At 40.1% G+C, this 9884-nt stretch overlaps 1 pseudogene across 1 annotated transcript in view; it reads left to right on the top strand.

Annotated features, from left to right (window-relative positions):
- The first annotated feature begins 1873 nt into the window (after positions 1 to 1873).
- Positions 1874 to 9884, top strand: part of LOC145480897 (uncharacterized) — a 250346-nt pseudogene continuing 242335 nt past the window's right edge. Inside the window, exon 1 of the transcript XR_014048571.1 lies at positions 1874 to 3132. The product of XR_014048571.1 is annotated as an uncharacterized LOC145480897 (transcript). The remainder of the gene's footprint in view (positions 3133 to 9884) is intronic.

Here is a 9884-nt window from a genome sequence, read left to right as displayed (position 1 = left end):
CGACGCTTTGGTTTTTCGAAGCCTGCACATTATTGCAGAAGCAAGCGCGGCACAATTTGCAGCTGTTCCTTTAATTTTAACATCACTTTCTTGAATGCCACATACGCCAAGGACAAGATAATAAACCACGGGACAGAAGATTCGCGCTACTGCGTGGGAAAACTTAGTGATTTCGTCTGGCCAAGGGGAAGATTATCTTTATTCAGATACTGGTCAAGATTATCGTTATTTTCCCTCTCAGATGTTTGAAGCCTCTCCTAGCCAAATTTCAAAGTTTTTCGAGAAGACCTTCCGTTGTTTGTTTTTGCTACAGGAGATAACACTCGAGCCCATTTGCGGATCTGTCGTTTCCCGCACACGCTTCATTACTGGAGTTGCCTTTGTGGGAGTTGACTTGCTAATTTTACCTTGTATCGATTCCTGGACGAATTAATACAGTGATCCAAGATTTCGAACCTTGCGAACACAAGGACTACTACCGCGACTTGAACACTTCTCACATCTTAACTTTCTGGCAGATTTGTACTAAAACTTCATCCTTGCAGTTCTTCCTTGCAGTTCTTCCTTGGATTGAGTAGAAATATAGCTTGATTATAAATTACAAAATTTTATTCATCGAGATTTCTCCGTCCCACCGTGCGCTCGTTGTTTCAGACATATTTTGACAAGTTTTAAGTTTATTTTGGTTCAAAGTTCACTTCCGCCAAGGAAGGCCGAAGATTTTATTAGTTAATTTTATGACAGCCGATGACAGCACGAAATCTCAGTGTGCGTACTCAGACATGAAAGGCCAAGTGGGCGGTTTTCAAAATCCACGGGTTTGTCTGCAAGTGTTTCCTTCCTTTCCCTCCCCCTCCCCCCTCTTTAACTCACTCCATTTTTCGCGCTTTAATTCTTTGCTCCCGAGCCCCACAGAAACGCTTGCTACGCAGGCTAAAGAAATTGAAGGTAGTAGTTTTCAACATTGTATGGGTAGGGGGTGGGGGGGGGGGGGAGGTAATTGAGGGGCAAGATTTAGGCAGGTGAAGTTGTATTCGCGTCTTGGGCAAGACTTTTTTATATGATGGTGGCTAAGAGGACGTACGACCGAATATTATTACTCTAAATAGCTAAAAGGCTTGATTTGTGTTATTTTTATTAGGGTACATAGACGAGAACGCCATGAATAACATATACGACATTTTACACGTCGTCGTTATTGGCTTGGTTGTTGCTACTTTCCTTCTCAACACTGGTCGTGCGCAAAAAGGCATTAAGGTCTGCAAGGAATGTTTAATCTTCCTAAATAACACAGGGCTAAAAACGGAAGGAGAAATTTTCAATTCCCTTCATATTGATATTTATGGAGCAATCTTCAGGGCGTACTGTCTTATTCCTGATCACACAAAAGCACTAATCTACGGCAGGAAACTTCTTACCATTTACCGCGAGTGTGGTAGAAAAGACAAGGAAGGAAATCTTATGGTAAAACTGGCCAACATATATCAAGAGCAGTATAAATACCTAGAAGCAAGAGAACTTTATGAGAAAGCGATTCCTATCACGAAAGAAATGAGAGACAAAAAGAATGAAGCATACATCGATGAAAAGATTGGCGTTATATCTTATCATCTCGGTGACTACGACAAAGCTAAAGTATATCTTAAGAAAGCCCTTGCCATCAGATTACAATTTGGTGGCAAAAAGGGACAAGCCAGCTCGTACGGAAACTTAGGAATTGTGTTTAAATCTCGTGGTGAATATGACAAGGCTGAAGAACATCTTGAGAAAGCACTTGCCATCAAAATACAAATAGGTGACAGAGATGGAGAAGCCACCTCGTACAGAAACTTAGGAACTGTGTTTAAATCTCTTGGTGAATATGACAAGGCTAAAGAATATCTTGAGAAAGCACTTGCCATGAGAATACAAATTGGTGACAAAGAGGGAGAAGCAGCAGATTACGGAAACTTAGGAACTGTGTTTCAATCTCTTGGTGAATATGACAAGGCTAAAGAATATCTTGAGAAAGCACTTGCTATCGAAATACAAATCGGCGACAAAGATGGAGAAGCCACCTCGTACCGAAACTTAGGAATTGTGTTTAGATCTCTTGGTGAATATGACAAGGCTAAAGAATATCTTGAGAAAGCACTTGCCATCAAAATAAAAATCGGTGACGAAGATGGAGAAGCCAGCTTGTACGGAAACTTAGGAACCGTGTTTCAATCTCTTGGTAAATATGACAAGGCTAAAGAATATCTTGAGAAAGCACTTGCCATCAAAATACAAATCGGTGACAAAAGGGGAGAAGCCACCTCGTACGGAAACTTAGGAATCGTGTTTCAATCTCTTGGTAAATATGACAAGGCTAAAGAATATCTTGAGAAAGCACTTGCCATCAAAATACAAATCGGTGACAAAAGGGGAGAAGCCAACTCGCACGAAAACTTAGGAATCGTGTTTAAATCTCTTGGTGAATATGACAAGGCTACAGAATATCTTGAGAAAGCACTTGCCATCAGAATACAAATCGGTGACAAAGATGGAGAAGCCAGCTCGTACGAAAGATTAGGAACTGTGTTTACATCTCTTGGCGAATATGACAAGGCTAAAGAATATCTTGAGAATGCACTTGCCATCAGAATACAAATCGGTGACAAAGGTGGAGAAGCAGCAGATTACGGAAACTTAGGAATCGTGTTTACATCTCTTGGTGAATATGACAAGGCTAAAGAATATCTTGAGAAAGCACTTGTTATCAGAATACAAATTGGTGACAAACAGGGAGAAGCAGCAGATTACGGAAACTAAGGAATCGTGTTTAAATCTCTTAGTGGATATGAGAAGGCTAAAGAATATCTTGAGAAAGCACTTGCCATCAGAATACAAATTGGTGACAAAGAGGGAGAAGCCATCTCGTACGGAAACTTAGGAGTTGTGTTTAGATCTCTTGGTGAATATGACAAGGCTAAAGAATATATTGAGAAAGCACTTGCCATCAAAATACAAATCGGTGACAAAAGTGGAGAAGCCAGCTCGTACGGAAAATTAGGAACTGTTTTTGAATCTCTTGGTGAACATGACAAGGCTAAAGAATATTTTGAAAAAGCACTTGCCATCACAATAGAAATCGGTGACAAAGAGGGAGAAGCAACAGTTTACGGAAGCTTAGCAGCATTTTATCAATCAGTTGGTGAATATGTCATGGCTGAAGATTATATTGAAAAGGCACTCTTAATTGCTGGAGAAATCAAGGACTTAGAGAGAGAGTTTAAAATTCTTTGTCTTCTTACTGTGGTGAAGTTATCTCAATACAAGATCCAGGAAGCGTTTGACTGTCTGTTGCTGAGTATGAAGAAAAGCGAATCTTTACGAAGTTTTCTAAGGGACAACGACGATTTTAAGGTATCGTCTTCAGACGTTCGCGATTTTACCTACCGGAATCTTAGTGCATTCTTTTGCTTTTCGCAAAATCCAAACCATGCACTTTATGTTTTAGAGCTGGCACGGGCTAGAGCATTGGCGGACTTGATGGCAACTCAGTATTCTGTTGAAAGCCACATCTCAGCTGATCCGCAATCCTGGATTGGTATTGAAAATATTATGAAAAACGAAAGCAACTCTTCTTGTCTGTACATTTCTTATCATGATTTTGATCTGATTTTCTGGGTTCTCAAGACAAGTGGAATCATTCATTTCCGAAGAATAACAGTAGATGAGAAACTAGTTGGTGCCGGACTAGTTGGCAAGTTACATGATTTCTTCGCTACAAGCTTTCGAAGATTTGGTATTTTACGCGAGGAAGATTGCGAAGATCGATCTTTAAATGACGTTCAGACCCTCGCAGCATTGAGACTTATACAGGAAGAAGATGAAGAAAGTGGAAGCTCCGAATCGAGCTTTTCTTTGTACTACAGAATGTTAATCAGTCCGGTAGATGATCTACTTGAGGAGCCCGAGCTCATTGTTGTTCCTGATCGCTGCTTAAACCAAGTTCCATTTCCAGCGTTGACAGATGAAGGCGGGAGGTATTTATCAGAAAAATTCAGAATCCGCATTGTTCCTTCTTTGACGACTCTCAAGCTCATTCAGGACAGTCCTTCAGACTATCACAGTCAGACTGGTGCTCTAATAGTGGGGGATCCAGCTGTCGGTACTGTGCGTTACAAAGGAAAGAAAATGCCCGTCTCTAGGTTACCATGGGCAAGAAATGAAGCAGCCATGATTGGACGACTGCTAGGTGTTCAACCTTTGCTAGGAGAGAAGGCCACAAAGCAGGCGGTACTTGACAGGTTACATTCAGTGAGTCTGATACGTTTTGCAGCCCATGGTAATGCTGACCGAGGAGAAATTGCCCTTTCTCCGGTACGCCCTTCTGACAGGACTCCAGAAGAAGAAGATTATCTTTTGAGGATGTCGGACATTGCACAAGTTGAATTGCGTGCTAAGCTGGTGGTACTTAGCTGCTGCCATAGTGCGTGTGGGAAGATTAGAACCGAAGGAGTCGTTGGGATCGCTCGAGCGTTCTTAGGATCTGGTGCACGGTCCGTTTTGGTGGCTCTATGGGCCATAAGTGACAAAGCAACAGAGCAGCTGATGCTTCAATTCTACGAGCATCTTGTTCGTGGTGAGAGTGCCAGTGAATCTCTTCACCAGGCCATGAAGTGGATGAGAGGTAACGGCTTTGACAGGGTTTCCGAGTGGGCACCATTTATGCTGATTGGAGATAACGTGACACTTGACTTTGGAAAATAAGAATAAGTTTCCTTAAAGAGGTACTATGACGAAAATCGCATCTTTCCTATTTAAACCATTTTAAAACATAGACAAGTAGTCTGCATGAAAAGAAAAACTCTGTTTACTATATTTAATTATCTCTTATCGTTCTAGAGGTATTCAAGTTTTTAAAATAGATGCTCCACATTATGAGCATAAGATTCTGTTACCATGGCAACATAATGGGTTTCAGACCTCCCCGATATTGAAGACTTTTCTGGCCATCTGTAGCGTTCTACATTGATATTTGCCAATGATACCTGATTTGCATGATCCAGCAAGCATATAAATATGTTAGGTCGAGTTCATAGCCTTGTTTAATATTTGTTGAGCTGTAAATCATTAAAATATTGAAATCAGGTTGAAGATTACTTGGAAAGAGTGAGTTGCTTTGGGAACCAAAATTTGTATAGCCTTAGGTGTGTTGCATGTAGGAATAATAGCCTACCAAGTTTCAATGGTTTCTGCCGCAAATTGACCGAGATAGTTCTATTTATATACTTGATGTAGTATTTGGTTGAGTGTAAGACGTCTCAGCCCTCTCATTTGCATATTTTACGCAATTTTCAAACATATCTCCGAAACCAATGCAGATATTTGCAAACGGTCAACGGATTTTTTAACCTCTCGTAGAATTCTATTTTATTAGAGAGTGTGCAGTATAAGTGTTTAAGCGTAATCTAGGTGATGCTCTGCTTAAAATATAATGTCGTTAAAAGTGATTTATTGGCATTTTTTCAATTATACCTTTGAGCTATAAAAACGCACGAAAGCTCATAATACTATTGGAGGTGCACTCTGAATGCCCTTGTAGGCAAAGACATTGCGAAATTTTTCCTGCACTGAGGCAGATACTTGAGTATGCTAAAAATCTACACAGAGCTACCACTAATAACATATCACGTTATTTTGCTAAAGCTGGTCCATTGCGTACTCCTCTCAAGCAAAACAAAATCTGCTTTCTTAAAGTGCACCTAACCCCCAATTTTTTTTTCGCTAAAGCGAATGTACTTGTTATTTGAAATAGTTCTGCGAAAAAACTTTTGGATTCCGTGAAATCCTCGATTTTCTGTGCCCCGACGAAATCTCGAAAATAGCTCCAAAACATCGTCATTTTGTTTCACGACCGAGTTTGAGGAGAATGGGTCTAGCGGCTCTTGTGACGTCTACCCAGGAAGGTTCGATATCTCACGTCCTCTCATTTCCTTCAGGATTGTGCAATACACATTCCAAAAGTGCGCAGAAACGCCTTCCAGAGGTGCTATCGGCTGTTGCAGTAATATCCCAGGTTTAAAGAAAGATATACTGTACAATTTACTGACGATGATCGGCTAATGGTACAATAAAGACGTAAACGACGGTTGATTTTGTCGAACCGAAACAAGCGAACTGAATCTGTGAGAACCATTAAAGAATTCTCACTGGAATTTGTTCCGCAGACTTTCGAACGCTATTTTCATAAATTTTCTGCTTAAAGCTAACCAGAAATTTTTAGAAATACTACCGAAAACCTATATCTTACAATCCCGCAGTATTTATAACATAACCGGCAAAGTTGTGTGATCCGATCATGATCAAGAAGCGTATTAACTGATATGTAAATAGGTCGCAACTGTACGCCGCTAACCAGCACTTATTTCTCTTTCGAATTAGATAAAAGTAGAAAATTAATCCTTTAAAATTACATCATAACAAAATTGTTAGACTCACAGAGTTTTTCGAAGGTTTGGAAATCAGCAGTGTGACAGAGATTCTGTGCAATAGCGTCGTAAATATGACCGCGGAACATTATCTGCGGACCGCTTAGGGAACACATCCTTTTCGCTTATCCGACGAATTTCACTGCAAACTTTGAGAACAATTTACATTGGTTATTTGGAGTTACGACTTAAAACGTGTGACAATGTGAAATCGGTAATTGTATGAAATGTTTCCTTCCACCTTGTTCTGGCAGCTTCAAAAATACAGGTTCAAACAGTACGTTTTGCAATGGATCGAAGCCAATGTTTTGGAGGTCGTCAAGTCTCGAAAACTGCAACGCGTACGTCGCTCTTATAAACATGAAGCATTCAACAGAAAGTAAAACACAAACTGGATTTAACAGAACAATCATACCTTGACAAAATACATTCTCGCTAAGGACAAATGTAAACGGGCTATAAACACGAGTGGGAAACTTATGTTTAGTTGACGAAATTACCATCCAAAGCAGTCCTTGAGTTTTCTTTCCTGCTTTTCGTTTGCCTGCTCCTCCACTTCGTATCTAGCTTTCCATTCCTAATATACAAGCAACTCGTCGGCAAAGAAGTCTTCCCCTTCGTCGCTTGAAATATTGTAAATTGTTCTCAAAGCTCTAAGCAGTGAGTTCACAGTTGTCGAACGTGCTCGATCGAAGTTTATTTTGGTGTCTTCCAAATCGAAACTTAACTCTGACTCCAGTGACGAAACAAAATGATTCTGAGACAAAGCTTGGACGTTTTAGCCCCAAAATACATCGGAACGATTAGTTTTGTTTTCCATTTTCTCCAGCAAATACAGAGAGCTGACTGAGGCGCCATTCTGTTTGGTTCCTGGGTAGACGTCATCAGGAACCGTCGCCCAAGACTCCCTAAAACGCGGTAGTGAAATACCTCAAGCGCAACTTTGAAAGGGCATAGAAAATCGAGGACTCAACCAAATTCAAAAATTTCTTCGCCCAAATGCTTCAAATAAAGCCTAGATTCGTTTTAGCGAAAAAAAATTTTGGGGTTAGGTGCACTTTAAAGAAAGAAGATATTTCATACCTTGGTTATATTGAGAAGACCTTTGATCTGTTTTATATGAAGAAGTAAATCGTTTTATTTGGCGAGCATATCTCAGTCAGAGATACAATCATTCTTTACGTTTCTACTTTTGGAGGCTTGCTTTGCACCAGCGTCATACCCAGGGTCTGACATTGAAATTCAAGATGCCGCCCAGCTTTTCCCTGAATATATGCACAGTTTGAATTAAAGAGACGATTTAATTTTTGCCAGGAATAACTCCGCGACAAGACTGGTTAATGAGAAACGAACGTAGTAGTAGATGATCAGTGAGTAGTCCGTAGTCAGACGCAAGTACTCAAGATATAGTTTCTCCTCAGGAGGGTTACCCCTCCCCCTCCTATTCTTTACTGGTTATGTCAAAAACTCAGGCCCCCCAGATGTCGAGTTTGCTCGTGCTCTTTAAGTCCCAATGTATCCCAGGTAGGGGTGGTGTCTGCAAGCCCCTTGCCTTCAAAGCAACTTGTTCTCTACCCAGGGTCACCCAAGATTTCTCATGTAAACGGTTCTCTGCTATTCAGAAACTACCAAACAATGTTTTTCCATATACAAAGGCTCTGAGTTTACCTAGGACCATCTCTTAATGATTTACGCGGCAAAAGCATGGCAGTAGAAGCTAGAGTGAGCTTAAAATATGCTATATTTCATTATAATTATCGCAAACTTCCTCGCGCCGGTTGATCATGTAAATGACAGTTGATGATAGCTAGGGAAACCAATTATTTTTCTCGAAGTATCATTGACTAAGATGCACCGTGCGACCAGAGCACAGAGCTTTGACTTCATTTTTTAGTGTTTAAGTAGCTTCAAGTGAAAGTTCAGGTTCTCACAATTGTTTCAATTACAATAATTAGTCGTATTAAATAACAAACAAACAGAAAAACAAACAAAACAAAAAGAAGTCTGTAGTGGTCAAGGAAGCAGACGCTTTCGAGTTGGCAACCAAACCAGTGAAATCGGTTAAGTAGTAAGTTAGTCGACTAGGTGATAAGGAATAACTTAATAAATAATACGCAACTAAATAGAGTTGTAAATAAAGTAGCTAATGCGAGTGTTTTCAGTATTCATGTCTCGCTAGCAAATACAGGCGTTGTACAGAGGTCCTTTGAACTGATTAAAAGACGTGCATATAATATCAATTGAATTTTTTTCTAGATTTACGAGGCATTTTCTCTTTTTAGTGTTGTTCTTTAATTTTGGCTTTTACCGACGGTCAAATCAGAAAAGTTCAGGGCAATGAAAGAGACTTTCAGCAAAGCGAAAGTAAGACCTTGATAAGTTTTAATCATAACTTGATGTTTTAGGACTCGAAACCAGATGACAAATAACTAGTTCACTCCTTTAGAGGCTCTGGAGGGGATCATAGAAAGGAGGGCACGTCATGCACCGCGCGCCTTCCATTTATCCCTACCCAGGCTTCCAAAGCGCGCTTCGAGGTAAATACATCAGTAACCGCTGAGAAGAAGAAACATTCATTGGTGTATTTTTTGCTAGTCCCATATTCAACTTCTTGGCCGCGCTTGTAAATAGCCAACTGGTGTGCCTCCTGTCAGTTTGGATTCCCCATGTTACTTCATTAACAATTACTGAGTTTAGGCAATTCTTTGAAAAGCCATTACATGTTGCAACACTTCTTACTTCTATTTCTCTGGACAATTCATTGAATCAAAAAGCAAGGATTAACTGTTTGGTTCCATGATGTCGTGGTTTTGTCACGATAGAAATGATGAAGAATGTCATCTCTTAAATCATGCAAACTACATTTATTATTATTCCATGCATTTCTTCTTCCTTTCCATTCGCCGAAAGCCCACCACGTGACCTGCAAATTACTGCCTACAAATAATGGTCTGCTCATGTGTAATACCGTCTAAATGTGTTTTGCTGCAAAAAATATTTTACTTATGCGTAATTGTAACCGGGCTCTCGGGTGAAAAACTGGCAGATCGCTTCGGTGAGCTGCCAGAAATTGACTTAAATATGAGAACAAACTTGGCGATCGAATGATAAAGCAATAATGTAGCCATCTCCGAATTACCTTTAGCCTCTTTCTTAAAGCGAGTCTTGATGCCCATCCTTTCATATGAAAATGAGATTTCATTCACATGCAAAGTAAACTCATTTTCATATGACTGGTTGTGAACCAGGCCTCGTTTTGATAAAGAGGCTGAACTTGGTTATCGTAAATTATGATCCATCAAATGTTTTTGCTGTCGCACAATTCCTCCAAATGCTTCAGCTGAAATGAAACTGCACACGTCATTTTATTGAGCACGGCCGTGCGTACATAAAGATTTTGTTTATGATGGCTCAATAGGAATTAGG

The sequence above is a fragment of the Orbicella franksi genome, chromosome 1 (genome assembly GCF_964199315.1).
Source record: "Orbicella franksi chromosome 1, jaOrbFran1.1, whole genome shotgun sequence".
Taxonomy (NCBI): Eukaryota; Metazoa; Cnidaria; class Anthozoa; order Scleractinia; family Merulinidae; genus Orbicella; species Orbicella franksi.
The sequence above is the reverse complement of the archived record's forward strand: the minus strand, read 5'-3'. Positions and strand labels throughout refer to the sequence as shown.